Here is a 15,737-nt window from a genome sequence, read left to right as displayed (position 1 = left end):
CCCCAGTTCACCTGTGCTGGCCAATTACCTAGGGATTCTTAACTGCCCCTAGGTAGCGCCCCGTTACTTTCTCTGCTAATCTGTTGGAGAGATTCTTAACTGCCTCTCTTTCTTTAGCGTTCAGTTCATCCATTAAACCTGAAAATTGCATCAACCTCAGTTATCTTGCTCCATGTTCCCTCACGGTTATTAAGGAAACACACCAGCAGTTCCCCTCCTCGACTCCACACCCAATGGTTTGAAACATTCAGACTATACTCAGCCTCTCTACCTGAAAGTGTCAGTTTTCCCACCAAAACTCAATCAAAACCCCTGTGCATCATATCTAGCCTAAAATCACCCCCTTCAACAATGCTAAATCATAAAGAGAGAGCCCTCTCTGACTGCAGGCAGGCTAGGGCCTGCAGTCCAAAGTTGGTTTGTGGTTACCTCGGCCGTATCCCTTTAGGAGTCAAAAGGGACAACCTGAGTGATAACATGTCCAATGCTCCTTTCCTGGTTTTGACATAAACCTGCTCAATACTCCCACTGCATGTGCAATGTCTAGTCTATTACAGACCATTGCATACATCAGGCTACCGACTGCACTTGCATATGGAACATGGGACATGTCCTCTTCCTCTTCTTGTGTCTTGGGACATTGTTCAGTAGATAACCTCACACCTACAAGAACAGGAACCTTCACCGATTTACTATCATACATATTAAACCTCTGTAGTATTGTCTTGAAATACTTCTTCTAGTTTAACTAGAGCTTCCTCTTTGCTCAATCTCTTTTAATTTCCATGCCCAAAATATAGTTTGCAGCACCAAGGTCTTTCATGTCGAATTTGGAGGACAATTGGGTCTTCAAATCCTAGATAATTTCTTTGTCATTTCCAACCAGTAACATATCATCCACCTACAAGACCAGATAAATAACACGGCCACCAATTAATTTAAAATACACACAGTGATTTTCTTTGCTTCTGGTGAAGTCAAGTCCCCGTATAAATGTATCAAATTTCTGATACCACATCCTTGGTGACTATTTTAACCCATACAAAGACTTCTTTAACTTGCATACCAGTTCTTTCTTACCCTTCGCTGCAAAGCCTTTAGGTTGCTTCATGTAGATTTCCTCTTCCAGATCCCCGTGAAGAAACATTGCCTTCACATCCATCTGTTCTACCTCAAAATCAAAAACAGCAGCAACAGATAAAAGTAATCTAATAGAAGTTACCTTGGCAATAGGAAAAAAATATCACCAAAATCAATTCCCGGCACTTGGGAATAACCTTTTGCTACCAACCGAGCTTTGTATTTCTCCATTTTTCCTTCTGCATTTTTCTTCTTTTTGAACACCCATTTGCTGCTAATGGGTTTCCTTCCAACCAACAACTCCACCAGATCCCAAGCCTCATTTTTGTGCAAAGATGCCATTTCATCAACCATGGCCTCTTTCCAGAGTTTTCCATCCTCTGAATCCACTGCTTCCTTCACAGTTCTGGGATCATCATCAGTAACAGACAAAGAAAAATTTGAATAGAAAGTAGATGACCTATACCTTTCTGGCTACCTTCTTTCTCGAACTAATCTTCTCATAGCTAGAGTTTGTGGCTCTTCATCTTCTGATTCCTCCTCTGCTATAGAATCTGGTTCTTCCTCCTTTAGCTCAAACTCTATCTTCTTAGGTTCCTTTGGTTGGACTTCATGTTTAATAACATCTTTCATCTCTCTGAACACCACATCTCGGTTGTGCACAACCTTCCTTGTTATTGGGTTCCAAAGCTTAAAATCCTTTAAACCATCCTTATACCTAATAAAGATGCATTTTTCAGATTTGCTATCCAACTTGGTTCGTTTTTCCCTTGGAACATGTACATATGCATCACATCCAAATACCCTCAGATGTGAAAGAGAGGGTTTCTTACTAGTCCATACCTCTTGTGGAGTCTTATCCTCCAATGCTGATGAAGGTGACTTGTTAACCAGGTAACATGCAGTATCCATCGCCTCTACCCAGAATTCCTGTCCTAACCCAACACCACTAAGCATGATTCTTGCCCTTTCCATCAACGTCTTGTTCTTTATTTCTACAACCCCATTTTGCTGAGGTGTATATGGAGTAGTCTTCTGACGTGCTATACCACGCTTCTTGCAGAATTCTTCAAATTCCTTACTACAAAATTCTCCACCATTATCTGTCCTTAGCACCTTTATCTTCTTCTATGTCTGGTTTTCCACTAGAGCCTTAAATTCTTTAAACCTATCAAAGACTTCAGATTTCTTCTTAAGGAAATATATCCATGTATTCCTTGAGAAGTCATCTATAAATGATACATAGTACACAGACTTACCTAGTGATTGAACCTTCACAGGTCCAAGCACATCACTGTGCACAAGCTATAATATATGTTTCGCCCTCTTACCACCAGAGGGGAAACTCACCCGATTTTGCTTCCTGTATATAAAATTTTCACAGAAATCAAAATCTAGAGAGCTATTAATCATACCTTCTACCATACCTTTACCATGAAGTATTCGAACGCCCTTCTCTCCAATATGTCCAAGCCTTTAATGCCACAACATGGTCTTTTCTCCAGAGACCACTAGATTTTCTGCTCCACTTTCAGGAACCACAGAACCGTTGCACCCATCAACAATAATGCTACCTTGCATCTTGTACAAAGTTCCAACCTGAACTCCCCACATCAATACTAGTGCTCCCCGAACCATCTTGCAGGTATCCTTTTCAAACACTGTTTTTACACCTGCATCATCCAGCTTGCTTACAGAAATAAGATTTCTGGCTAATGCAAAAATATGTAGAACACCCGGAAGTGTTCTAGCCCTTCCACCTTGCAGCTTCAACTTTACTTTTCCTCGACCAATGATTCTAGCCTTCCTATCATCCCCCAAGAAGACATCACCACCATCGTATTTCTCATATTCGTAGAACCACTCTCTATGGGGAGTGAAGTGAAAGGATGCACCTGAGTCAATCAACCATGCCTCATGATCTACATGTGTACTTGAAGAAGCCAAGTACACATCCCCACCTTCAACTGAGGTGGTTTTCACCTCTACAGAAGGAGCCTCATTAGATCCCTTTCCTTTGTTAGGAGCTTTAGATTTACAGTCCCTTTTGAAGTGGCCTTCCTTTCCACATTTCTAGCACACCACCTTTATAGGTTTTCCTGAAGATTTAGATCTCCCTCTAGATTTAGATCTCCCACTCGATGACTTATTTTTGTTTCTGTTCTGGGTCCTCCCTCATACAGACAAGGCATCACCATTTTGGCTCTCATATTTTTTCGTCTCATCTCGTCCATCAGCAAGGCTGAGACTATTTCATCAAATTGCAAGGCAGTTGCATTGCTACCTATTGCAATAACCAGACTATCCCACGAATTTGGTAGAGAACACAAAAAACTGATGCACTTATCTTCATCTGAAATTTTAATATCAACAGATGCTAACAGTCTTACCACAGTATTAAATGCGTTCAGATGCTCTGTCACCGAGTCTCCATCTTTTATCCTCAGGTTATACAGCTTTTTCCACAGAAATAGTTTATTCACTAGAGACTTAGATTGGTACAAAGTCCCTAACTTGTCCCACAAAGCCTTTGTTGTAGCTTCTCCTGATACATTCAGCAATACTGAATCTGAGACACACAATCATATTATTCTCTTTGCCTTTCGATCCAACTTCTTCCATTCTTCATCTGACACTCTCGTTGGTTTAGTACCCGAATCTACAATGATCCACTGATCTTCATCCACCAACAGATCCTCCATCTTGAGTTTCCACAACTCAAAACTCTGACCATTAAATTTCTTGATCTCTATCTTTCCACTGCTCACCATCTTCTTTCACCACCAGAATCGATCTTGCAGATCTCCCATTGAACAGGGTCTACCACAGGCTCAAGCGAAACCCCTCAGCAACAAAGGCGTCCCCTTGAAGCCAAATCTGCTCCGATACCAAATGTAGGTTTTAACCCCGTACAGAAATTACTTGCATACGAATTCTAAAACACAAAAGATAAACAATGGGAGAGCATAACACATAAAACAAATATACATAGAGATTTTCCCCTAGATCCCAAAACTGGGACTACTAGCTTGATTTTTCATATGTTCCTTTCAATGTTACAATACATATTTATACATGCCGAAGCATCCAATACCATGGACCGAAAACCATCGCGTCTGATACCATGGACCGAAAACCATCGCGTCCAAAAAACATGTGCGAAAATCATGCACAAAACCATAGATGGGTCTGCCCAACCTAATATAGGGTCCAAAACCAAAATTTTCTAGGGCGCTGCCCCGAATCCCATAAAGTGGGGTTACAGGTGCCCTTCAAACCCCTTATTAACTACGTGGAAAGAATATAACACAACCCAACACTGATTCACATGCAATTATATGAATCTTGTTGTCAATGTGTTGCATATGTTGTTAATGTTGTCATTGTCCATGTCGACATCTTTGCCGGACATCAGACAACCTTTCACTTGGAACTTGCTATAACAACCATCACACTCATCTTGGACTAATCCATGAGTGATGTACGTGTTACCTTACCTTGTATGATGTGACTACCGCATCTGAGTGGACTTCTCAGCCAGAAGCTATGCATGTCTTTTATGTTGTGTGTTCCTAGCCGAGTTGGGATTGTTCCCTTTCAACCTAGAACTCACCTTCACCTCCCTCCCATTTTGAAGCGTTGGAACCTCTCATACCCTTCCTTGACTCATTGCATCACTCACACCCTTGCCACTGATAGAGTTATCTTACTTGCCTCTTTGCGACATCGCAGTCGAGGCATTACCTTACGACCCACTGTTATGACTCCTACACCAAACGGCCTGAGGTCTAATTGGGACTTCTTACCGAGGAGATCCCCTTGACATGTTGGTGGGTCCAGCACCTTCAACACAGCCCTAACCAGAAATTCAATGCTGGTCAAATCAACAACAAAATTTCCTCCAAGTAGCTCAGTCAACAACAGTCCAATTCAGCCTTCAAGAAGGGTCAAAGTCAACACAAAACATTCCACCCAACCTCACTCAAACTTCAGTCAATACTGTGGTTAAACAGTTCTACAGTCAACGCAAGTCAAACTGCCCCAAATGCCTTAGTTTTTGTGCCAGAGAAGGTGACCTCAAGAAATCAGAATTATGCCCAGAAAAATATAGTCAAATATGATCAAACAACCCCTGGTCAATTGTGGTCAATGCCGGTATGTTTTCTGAAATTTTGTCATGTACTTGTCCCTAAAATTTTTGTCCTTCTATCCATGAAGTGGGAGAGAGAGAGAGTTTGCCCAAGTTGTATGAACCAATGAAGATAAAAGAGATAATAATGATGTGTGTGAGTGATGTCCAAATGAGGAGAGAGGTCACTCCTATGTATATAATTCATTGAGGGTGAGGAGACACATCCATTGGGCTTCTTAAGCCTACATTTGACTGAGGCCGACCTTGACAATTTGTGCATGAGATAGAATAAATTCAAAATTCCACTTCTGCTTGTCTGAATGAGATGATATTTATATCAAAATTGGACCTATCGAAAAGAGAAATACAATGCAATAATAATATCCATCATATGAGCTATCCTAAGGTGGAATTTGACCCTAGTTTCCACGTTTAACACTCGCTGTCAACTAGGGAGACTTCCACTTGCCAATCCATCTGTCATAATCATGTCATCCTATCATCATGTACCATCTCTATCATCACTGCTCTTCTCTTCTTTACAGAACCATGAAGTAATAATGAAGAAGAAGTGAACGAGAGTGAGTCACAAGACCTTACCACTCTACACTAACAAAAGTTAGTCCTTGATCCCATATCAAGTTGTTGAACACCATGCATCCTCGTCATCAGGAGTACAGAGTACATGATGTGTCCATCGGTAGTGCTATGGTCCCTAACCACTTTTCCCAAATCATTGGCTAGATGAGAGGTACTTCCCATGAGTCCTAAACTCCATGGGTAGGATGTGTGTTGGGGAATCAGAAGGAGAAGGTGAGACACTCATCCTATGCAATTGTTAATCACAGGGGAAGGTGAACCACTCACCCTACATGCGTGTGTATGCAATTGTAGGGGAAGGTGAACCACTCACCCTACACACACATCAATCATCATGGGGTATCACAGGGGATGATGAACCACCCACCCTATATCTCGTACACCACTAGGGGAAGGTGAACCACTCACCCTGTATCTCGCACACCACTAGAGGAAGGTGAACCACTCACCCTATGGTTTCTCATAGCTTCAATAAGTACCCCAATCTCCCAAGAGCCCCCAAAGCTTAGTGTCCAACTCATACAGGATCCTCATAGGAGGGTCTTTCCACAAATCCAAGTGTCTCTTGGAAGGTTAAGAATTTGACCTTCCGCAAAGGCTTCATGAGAATTTTCGCGACCTGCTCATATGTACTAATGTATTGGAGTCTTATTTCTCCAGATTCTACCATATCCCAAATAAAGTGGTACCTGATATCAATGCACTTGGAAAACTCGTGGAACACGACATTATCTAATGGGCGAATCCCACTCTGGTTGGCTCAGAAGATCACAGTGGTATCTAGCATGTGCTCGAATAACTCACTTAAGAGATTCCTCAAATAAACAACTTCACAACAGGGAATACTCGCAACAATGTATTTAACCTCGATGTTGCTTAAAACAACCAATTTCTACTTCCTACTTATCCAAGATATTGAAGTAGATCCCAAAGAGAAGTAACACCCAGGCGTTCTCTTACGATCCACCACACTGTCATCCCAGTCAGCATCTGAATATACATGTAGCCTCAAGTTTCTAGCTGTGTATCTCAGTACATAGTGGATTGTGCCTTGAAGATATCTCAAGATATTCTTAGCATCAATCTAATGAATGTGATGAGGCTTGACCATAAATTGACTCAACGTGTTCACAACAAAGCATATGTCAGGATGAGAGTTTTCCAAGAACATCAGGGCCCACACAAGTTGACGATACTTGTAAGGTTTCGCTAATATTGGCCCAATAATACTTCCACATAGCTTCTTGAAGTGGAGTTCCATCGGAGTAGACACAGACTTGCAATCCACCATCCCACATCTCTCAAGCAACTTCACAATGTATTTTCCTTGAGAAAGGAAAATCTCACCTCGATTTTTCAACACCTCCAATCCTAGGAAGTAATGCATCAGTATTATGTGCTTCATCTCAAATTTGGAAGCCAACTCCCTCTTGCATTGATGAATGAGAGGGTCATCACCTGTTATAAATAGATCATCCACATAGAGGACTAGAATGATAGGCTTGTCCTTTTCAACCTTGAAGTATAGGTTTGGGTCAACATCACTCCTTGTAAATCCCAACTTCATAAGATAGATATCAATCTTCTCATACCAATCCCTGTGGGATTTCTTCAATCCATAGAGGGCTTTCTTCAACCTGCATACATGTGTCTTATGATCTTGAACTTCAAACCCCTCAGGTTTCTCTACATAGACTTCCTCTTTCATTGATCCATGTAAGAAGGAAGTTTTGACATCCATTTGGTGTAGGCTCCATCCTTATGAGGCAACAAGGGCTATGATCAAATAGATGGTGGTATATTGGGCAACTTGTGCATATATCTCATCGTAGTCTACTCCTTTTTGAGAGAAGCCTTGAGCAACAAATCTCACCCTGAAATTTTCATCACTCCATCAACTCCATGTTTGATCTTGTAGGGACATTTTTAAGTGACAAATGACTTGTCCTTGGGTCTAGGAACCAAATCCTAGACATAATTATTCATGATTGACTCATATTCATCGTTCATTGCATCGTTCCAAACTTGGTGTTTCACGACTTCTTCAAATGTACAAGGCTCATATTGTACAATGGTACTCATGTAAACTAAGTACCTTTAGTACCTGTTCTTCTTCTTACTTTCATGAAATCTTCCCCTTGGTGCAACATGTTTATCAGCATCTTCAAGAGTATCTTTGAGCCACAAAGGTATTTTTCCTGAAGTATAAGGCTCACAAGGAGGAGGATCAATGGGATCCATCAGACCTTCAACATCTGGCATTAGGTCATCAGGCGGAGGGCCATCCTGCTTTTCTACATCATCGTCATTGTCCTTCATAGGGATAGGAAGATCCCAGACTTTCCTAAGGGCTAAATCTTCATCAAAAGTAACATCATGACTCATTTCCACTTCTCTTTGACTAGGAACATAAATTCTATATTCCTTCGAAGTTTCACTATAGCCCACAAATGTTCATTTCTTCCCAGATGCATCTAATTTGTTTCTTTTCCCTTTTGGCACATGAAAATTTATGGGACAACCAAAAATTCTAAAATGAGAAACATCAGGTTTCTTACTAGAGAAAACTTCTTCGGGTGTCTTGAAGTCCAATTCTTGACATGGGAATCTATTTTGAACATACACAGCAATGTTGGAAACTTCTACCTATAAGAACTTTGGTAGACCTTGGCCATGAAGCATGGCACAGGTGGCTTCTATGATGGTTCGATTATTCCTTTCAACAACACCATTTTGTTCAGGAGTATATGTAGCAGTGGTCTCCCTCGTAATGTGAGCTTCTATACAATAGTCATTGAATTCATTTGACTCATATTCGGTCGCATTATTAGGACTCAATATTTTGATCTTCTTTCCTGTTTAGTTCTTGACCAGGGCTTTGAAAGAGCGAAACCATTTTAACACTTCGTTCTTCTTATTTTAGAAATAGATCCATGTTTTGCAAGGGAAGTCATCCACAAAAATTTCATAGTACAAATATCCACCCAGATATGTCACATGCAACATACCTGATAGATCAAAATGGACCAATTGAATAATATTTGTAGTTTGACTTTGACTTCAGGGGAATGGTCCTCTTGTATGTTTTCCAGCTCCACAACCCTGAAAAACACCTTCATGATCTAAGTTGAATTCAGGCATACCTGTGACCATCTTCCTTACATCAAGTAAGGATTTGTAATGAAGGTGAGAAATTATTCGATGCCATAATTCAGATTGAAGAGAAGTATCACAAGTCATTGCTCCCAATGGAATTCATCCAACCTGATAAAGATCTTCAACCCTAAATCAAAGCTTGAATGCATCTCTTGGGTTATTTTCAAAACACGAACCTTCCCATCAACATATGTCACCTTGAAACCTTTATCTTCCATCGCATAATAGAGACCAAGTTATTTTTCAGATCAGGTACATACAACACTTCTTGTAAATGAAGGGTTTAAACTTGATTTAAGTGAGGATTATTAGTCCCAATCCCTTTCACGAGATAAGTGGCATTATCCCCAATTATAATCTCCATATTAGTATTATTTTCAATCAAGTTTGAGAGGGAATCCTTGAACCCAGTGAAGTTCCTTGAGGCACTACTCTCAATCGACCAATGATCCAATTTATCTGGAGGAGAGGTGGTGGTGAGGGAAGAGATAAGATAGAAATTCTTTTTGCTTTTCTACAATAATATTCTTCATACCTAGAGTTTCTAGACTTCTTGGGAGGATGACCACTTCCATTTCGAGTAGTGGGAGAATTCCTCTTTCCTTTGTTGTTGAACTTGTTGTTCCCTTTATTTCCATTGCCTTTGAAGTTGTTGTTATTTTTGTCATCATCTCTTGGAGTATCCTTCTTATGAAGACACTCTTTAGAAAAGTGGCCAAACCTATTGCAATTGAAACATCTCCCTTTTATTCCTTCTTTGAATCCCGACTTGAACCCTTGAACTTGTCTTCTTGGACCAACATTGTTCTTCCTCTTAGCATGAGTGGCGAAGGTAGTAGGATTCTTATTTCTTCTTGAGTGCATCTAGCCAATAATTCATCAAATCCCAGAATCTTATCATTGTTGAGGATGGTAGTGTGAAACACATCCCATTCTCTTGTAAGGCCTCTAAGTGCAATAAGAGTGAGCTCCATGTCACCAATGACTTCTCTTGTAGATAGGAGATCATTCTTGACTTCGGTAATCCTCATGAAATAGGATTGAATGGATTATCCTCTATCCATTTTCATGTCTTTCAACTTTTTCTTGAGAAAGAGAACTAGATTTGCATTGTTTACTTTGAACATCCCAACTAGCTTGTCATACAAATCCTTAGATGTTTCCAAATTAGAAATATAGGCAACCAAAGGCTTGTGAATAGAATCAACAATAATTTGCTTAGCTTTAACCTCACCTTTCTTGTACTTTTTGTGCAATTGCATATGCATTTGAAGGAGTATCCACTACTCTTCCTTTGACATAGTCCATGGCATCATTTTCTTCCAAAGTCAAATCTAGAGACATCTTCCATGCATGATAATCAGATTTGTCCTTAATCTTGTCCTCGGATTTGAAGTAAGATGTAGTCGTCATTGGGACTAGTTCCAAGTTTTAGTCCTACAACTTCCCTTAGTGATTTCTTTTCCTCACTCTTTCCTGGGCTTTATCATCAATTGAGCTCTGATCCCATGTTAATTTTAGATAACAATGGTATGTTCAATGATTTAGCACAATTTACTTCAATGTCCCTTATCAATCCAATGACAATTTCCAATAATTTCCAGTAGCAATCCAATTAACTTAATCACATTGATAGTAAATGCAGATAGAACATAAAAACATGTGTAGAAGACAAGCCAAGATAAGAGGACACAAGATTTGGTGGATGCCAGGGAAAAAACCCAATGTGGGGAAAACTCTTTGATAAAATCTTTTGATTATTATTCAATATTTCAACAGAGAGGGAGAATACATAGATCAAATTTACTTGCCCAATACATAGTCAAAACAACCTTGTCAAAACAACAGTCAACAACAATCAACTGCAACCCTAACTAGAAAGTCAACGCTAGAAAAATCATCAACAAAAATTCCTCCAAGTAGTTCAGTCAGGAATAGTCTAATTCATCCTTCAAGAAGGGTTAAAGTCAACCCAAAATATTCTAGCCAACCTCAGTCAAACTTCAGTCAACATTGTGGTTAAACAGTCCTGCAGTCAATGCAGGTCAAACTACCCCAAATACCCTGGTTCTATGCCAGAGAATTTAGCCTCAATAAATTGAAATTCTATTCATAAAAACATAGTCAAATATGGTCAAATGACCCCTAGTCAATGCTATTAAATGCTAGTTTGTTTTCTAAAATTTCAGCCTGTTCTTGTCCCTAAAATTTTCGTCCTTCTATGCCACACGTGGCAGAGAGAGAGAGGTTGCCCAAGTTTTACGGACCAATCAAGAGAAAAGAGAGAGGAATGATGTGTGCGAGTGATGTCCAAATGAGGAGAGAGGTCATTGAAGGTGAGAAGACACATCCATTGGGATTCTTGAGCCTACATTTGGCTGAGGTCGACCTTGACAATTTGTCCATGAGAGAGAATAAATTCAAAATTCCAGTTCTTCTTATCTGAATGAGATGATGTTTATATCAAAATTGGACCTGTTAAAAAGAGGAATCCAATGCAATAATAATCTCCATCATATGAGTTGTACTAAGGTGGAATTTGGCCATAGTTTCCAATTTTAACATGATCCCCCCTCATCGTGTCAGTTTGAAGGGTATGATGTCTCATGTACTCAGATGTTATTGTATTCATTCTTGGCCTATGTCTTTCCAAGAACATTATCTATATGGGATTCATGGTATTATTTTCTACCCCATTGATGCCAACATATCATGTATCATGTATTTGGTTTCTTAGACCCACATTGTTGGGTGCAACATTATTATTTATACTCAGTTATCTTGGTGGGTATGGGTATGTCTCCCCCGCCTCATTTTAGATCATGTACACCAAAATAAAAGGATACTTATATAAGTTTAGTAGGTCTTTTCCCCTCCATTCCCTCATCCTTCCTTGCATTGCTTCAGTTGTATATCTCTCTCTCTCTTTCACTCCCCTTTGGTGTCTCGTGGAAGTGTAACCTACAACATATTTCATATGATTTGTTCCGAACACTCATACGTTGGGGGGAAATCTGTTATCACCTAAAAAATGACATTTCTAACTAGGTGGATCGAAATACACAATGTATGATTAATTTTACCATAGTAAAATCAATTTCACCATGGAAAATAATTTAGTAAACCATTTTTATTAAATTATTTATGATCAAAATAAAAAACCCCATGAGAATAATTGAATAAATCATTATTTATTTAATTTTCTATGGGAATAATTATTAAATCACTATTTGATGATTATTCCTTGTGACATTTGACTAAATCACCTAGGAAGAATCAAATAAATCATTATTTATTTATTATTTCTTAATTCCATTTTTTTAATAATTGTTAAATCACTATTTAATAATTATTTCAATTTTACACCTTTCTTAATCCTTGCGAAATAACTAATAAATCATTTTATTTTTTAATTATTTTTAAATAAATATATTTGACCATTTTGAATATCTTTTCCCTCACCAATAAAAAATATAATAAAGTAGACCTAGCAATTAGATCTTGATTTGGTCAATATTATTTTATTACTTTCCATTTTTGAGATCAACCCAATACTTTGTTATAAATAAGAGGGTTTTCCATTCATTCTTAACCATGATCATTATCATTGTCATTGTCACCATTATCATCTTCTCACATCTGAGCTCCCACTTGAATTCCATTCATATTTTGGGTTTTTAACATATTTAGAGAGAGAACAGATCACTAGAATACAAGGACATCAAAGGACCCATCCCACGGAGGCAGATTTGCATACCCTTATTGTAGATCTCCTTCACCAGGCATTTTAATAGATATATTATTCATATACAAGTCTTATTCTATTGGGTTATTACATAAGATATTTCTTGTTGTTTTCTGTTTTGGATCACATACAATCTTTTTGTTGCAAGGTTTTCTCGTTTTATTATTACATATCCGAAGCATAAACAACCACATATTTTTTTTAGGGTCACTTGTCACCAATGACTTAAGTGAAGTATTTTGGTACACATGTTAATAAATTTTATACTAACAAGGGGCATGAATTATGGAGCGCGAGAGAAAAGCTAATGGTGCATAGAAAAGGGTTGAGAGATGTTGTTTGTAAAAGCTAAATAAGGGCCAAGAGCAGAGTGTATGGAGTAGTAAAAAGATGTATGTGATAACATATCTATTTTTTTATATTTCTTTGTAATAGAAGTAGACCTCTATTACTCAGTTCGAAAATTGTATGACAAGTAGGACAATTGGATGAAGTAGGTTGTGGCCTTCACCTATAAGAGGTTGGTTCCTCTTGGAGTGACTTGCTATTTTTAAGGGGGTTGGGGCCTCTTGTGAGTGGGCGATCACATACTACATTAACAAACAAATTAATGGTTTTCCCATTGGGGTTTCCACCTTAAATCCCTATGTCCATGTGTGTATACTGCTCATGTTAGTGATGTGTGTTCTTATGAATATATTACTCTATTGCTCATGTAATTAGTGGTAAATTCTCACATGAGATTAAAAGTTTATATTAGAATTAAGTATTGATTCACCTCCCCTCTCAGTAATTCCTTATTCCAACACAAATTGTGCCCTATGGTACAACAAGACCCCCATGAACGATATCTAGTGCTAGTAAGTTTTCAAGGTGGTGTTGCTACATGTCTTGCTCTATGTCATGTGTGGCTGGTCTATCAAGGTTGCTTTTTCCTGCTAGTCATGGTTTTATATATTTTCCTGTAATGTAACTACAGGGAGGCTCTTTGGTTTCTCCTTCGTGAGAAGAGACAGGCCCACATCTACCTTCATTTTTTGTTTTCCTACTCTCACGCCCATATTCATGGCTAGTCACTATTGAGCTCTAATTCTCTAATGAATGTATTTTTTATAACTCTTCTATAATACGAAGTCCCTTTACTTAACACATACATGTGTGTGTGTGTGTTTAACATTAATTTAAGAAATAATTGTATTATTCCAAATGATTACAACTATCAAATATCCATGGGGGCTTCACTCAATGAACCTATGAAATATCATGTACGTTCGTGGCATACTAAATAATACCCTTATTTTGACTACATATTAGAAAATACCTCTAAAAATCGCATTATTTAACTCCCTACCAATATAAACCCAATACACCTTCCAAATTTTAAAGACCCTTAATTTCATTAGATATTGTTGGTATCCATTTCTTTATTAACATATTTTTATACCCCTTTATATTTTTCATTAACTTTGAGCTCTATTTTTTATCCCTGCCAATATAAAAATCCTTTACCCCCTATTATATGCTTAATATATTATGTCATTTTTTCCTTAATACATATCACCCAATATGAATGCACGTGGTATTGTATTTCTCCCCTAGTGAAGCTCCCATGAAAATATAATTAATAATCATATAATCATAATATGTGTGAAAATATCAATAAATAATAATGCCCACAAAATAATTGGAAAGTAAATAAAAATAAAACTTTTACTTAAAAACAAGACCCACTTTACATGTGCATGTGTGGAATCTCATCGATTTAAACTCAGAAGGCTATGTTCCAAACATTTTTCTATCTCATACATTTTACCAGCATTAATCGTATTAGTTCTCAACCCTTTCATACATGTAGCTCACACATCACATTTAAATTTTGCATAACTTTCTACCCAATATCAAAACTTAACCATCCATTTATCTCATCCTAACTTTACACTCTCTTTGTGTTATTGGTTTTGATTGAAATTTAGAATTTTTTTTATCAAAGTGAAACATTAAACATTTTCCAATAGTTTAGGGTTTTATCATATATGGATTAATTGGGGATTTTTGTTATACAAATATTTACTCCTAAATATAAAAACAAAAAGTAACCCAATTATATTACATATAATGAGAGGAACAAAATATAAATATTGTACCTAGAATAGTTTTACTTCAAGATTAATTTAATACAATAGCGATGCAACGAGGTAAGAAAATAAATTTACTTCATTTCATTTCTAAATCATTACGCAAATTCTAAGTAACTAATTCTCATTTTTAACTGATGTAGGAAGGTTAATGGGATATGGCTTAAATATTATGAACATAAATATCTAAACTTTGTTGGAATAAGTTACGTCAAAGAAATAATTTATTTTACTAAATGACAATGGATTCAACAGGAGGCTAATTAATGGTCTTCGGGGGGCAGCTCAATTGGTGATGGCCATGTAAATGAATTATTATGTGTGAGGAGGTATCATGTTCAAATCCCCTCTATTCACCTCATGTGTGAGGAAGGGGCATACATACATGCCTAGAATTTATAGTGGTAGTAGTTGGAATCAATCTCGTGTCACACACGTGTGAGACTAACCTAGTTGTCGATTCTTCTAGTTCACTAAAAGAAAAAAATAAGGAGGAAAATTAATCTAAATTACCATTAACCATAACGTTTTTATTAAAGCAACAGTTAAAAAATGGAAATGGAAAACCATTTTTCAATGAAATAAAAAAGGCTCAAAGCCATTAAAGTGAAAAAGTTCTTTTTTTATTTATTTTTTAATGCAGGGGAAGAAGGATACACTCAAGGGTGCCTAGTGGGCCAATTTTTTATGCAGTAGATTGAATATCAACCAGTAGATCAATCTCCCACAAGTAGATTCGATTTGTTTCTTCTTATTGTGAATGTAAAAAATTTCTTATGTGAATTCAAAATATTTTTCTTTATTTCTATGTAATTATACAAATTTGTAACATCACAATTTAGTCATTGAAATAATTATTCACATAACATGATCATGTATTAATATTTTC

Source organism: Pinus tabuliformis, chromosome 5_2, assembly GCF_031772625.1.
Source record: "Pinus tabuliformis cultivar Carrire ecotype Pingquan chromosome 5_2, CPIR1, whole genome shotgun sequence".
Taxonomy (NCBI): Eukaryota; Viridiplantae; Streptophyta; class Pinopsida; order Pinales; family Pinaceae; genus Pinus; species Pinus tabuliformis.
Note: the sequence above shows the minus strand (reverse complement) of the source record.